We start from the raw sequence: 1,866 nt of genomic DNA, 5'->3' as shown, positions 1-1,866 counted from the left end.
AACAATACTGGACGCTGAACTAACAACCGGGAACACTATTTAAACACATGACAAGAGAAGGGGATGATGAGACACACCTGGGATCAATGGAAATAAACGGGGAACATCTGGAATGAAATCAACATAATCAGGACAGGAACCGGAAACTAACCAAATATGGGCATAACCACTGGGACACAGGGAGCACATGGGGAACAAAACACAACACAAGCCTGACAGTTGTGGATGCGTTTATGACTCGTTATTACGATGAATCTGGTATGTACTGCATTTTGATTATGCATGTTTTGATGTGTACTGCTTACACAAATTTAGCAAATACATTCGTTATAAGCTTTCCATTGAAACACTGCGATCTATTGTTGATGCTTGAGGCTTAGACCTTTAGAATGATATATAGTTTGTCAAGATGAAATATGTCCATTTTCATTTAATCTATTCGTAAACATTGACATGTGCAAACAAAGAGCGTTCAGTGCACCAACATCCAGGTGCGGGTTAACAGATTAAACATCGTATAGATTTTTAAATCTTGCTTATTACTTACAAAGCCCTGAATGGTTTAGCACCTCACTATTTGAACGAGCTCTTATTGCATTATAGTCCTCCACGTCTGCTGTGTTCTCAAAACTCTGGTAATTTGATAATACCTAGAATATAAAAATCAACCGCGGGCTACTGGATCCTTTTCCTATTTAGCGCCCAAACTCTGGAATAACCTACCTATCATTGTTCGGGAGGCAGACACACTCTGTCAGTTTAAATCTAGATTAAAGATCAATCCCTTTAACCTGGTTTACACAACACACTAACACATTTCTAATATTCAAATCCGTTAAAGGATTTTTAGGCTGCATTAATTAGGAAAACCAGAACTGGGAACACTTCCCATAACACCCGATGAACTTCCTATATCGTTAGAAGAATGGCATCTACGCTAATATTAGTTTGTTTCTTTCTTATTCCGAGGTCACCATAGCCACCAGATCCAATCTGTATCAAGATCAGATGGTCACGGCAGTCACCCGGATCCAGTACGTATCCAGCCCAGATGGTGGATCAGCACCTAGAGAGGACATCTACAGCCCTGAAAGTCAGCGGAGATCAGGGCAACAGATCCCCAGTGAAGACCTTGTCTCCTAGATGGCCACCGGGACAAGACCACAGAAACCAGATGAGTCCTCTGCACAATCTGACTTTGCTGCAGCCTGGAATTGAACTGTTGGTTTCGTCTGGCCAGAGGGGAGCTGGTCCCCCGACTGAGCCTGGTTTCTCCCAAGGTTTTTGCTCCATTCTGTCACCGATGGAGTTTTGGTTCCTTGCCGCTGCCTCCTCTGGCTTGCTTAGTTGGGGACACTTCATTTCCAGCGATATCGTTGACTTGATTCCACAGATACCATTTAAACTGAACTGAGCTGGATGATGACATCACTGAATTCAATGATGAACTTCCTTTAACAGAAAATTGAGCATTTACTATTGTCATTTTGCATTATTGACACACTATTTTCCTAATTAATGCTGTACAGTTGCTTTGACACAATCCGTATTGTTAAAATCGCTATATAAATAAAGGTGACTTGACCTTCTTGGACGTGACAGGGCAGACTGTAGAGGTTCTGCAGTAGACGCCACCATCTCTGGAGCAGACTCATGGACAGGAGAGGTCTCTAGGGCAGACTCGTGGACAGGAGAGGCCTCTGGAGTGCAGTGTGCAGCCCACACAATTAAAATGGTCTTCCTCCACACTGACAATCAGTCTTTTCAGTCCTGCCCCAAGCTCTGCATCCTCAGGAGCTTGGGTACTATAGCCCCCCCCCCCCCCCCCAAAACAAACCTTCGGGGAACACTTCTTGACGCCGGTCG

General features: G+C 43.8%; 1 long non-coding RNA gene across 1 annotated transcript in view; it reads right to left on the bottom strand.

Moving 5' to 3' along the window:
* Window positions 1-1,866, bottom strand: part of LOC107571659 (uncharacterized) — a 32,738-nt gene that overhangs the window by 29,592 nt on the left and 1,280 nt on the right. The window lies entirely within an intron of this gene.

This window comes from Sinocyclocheilus grahami, unplaced genomic scaffold (genome assembly GCF_001515645.1).
Source record: "Sinocyclocheilus grahami isolate Dianchi unplaced genomic scaffold, SAMN03320097.WGS_v1.1 scaffold1628.1, whole genome shotgun sequence".
NCBI lineage: Eukaryota > Metazoa > Chordata > Actinopteri > Cypriniformes > Cyprinidae > Sinocyclocheilus > Sinocyclocheilus grahami.
Note: the sequence above shows the minus strand (reverse complement) of the source record. Positions and strands in the feature narration are given on the sequence as shown.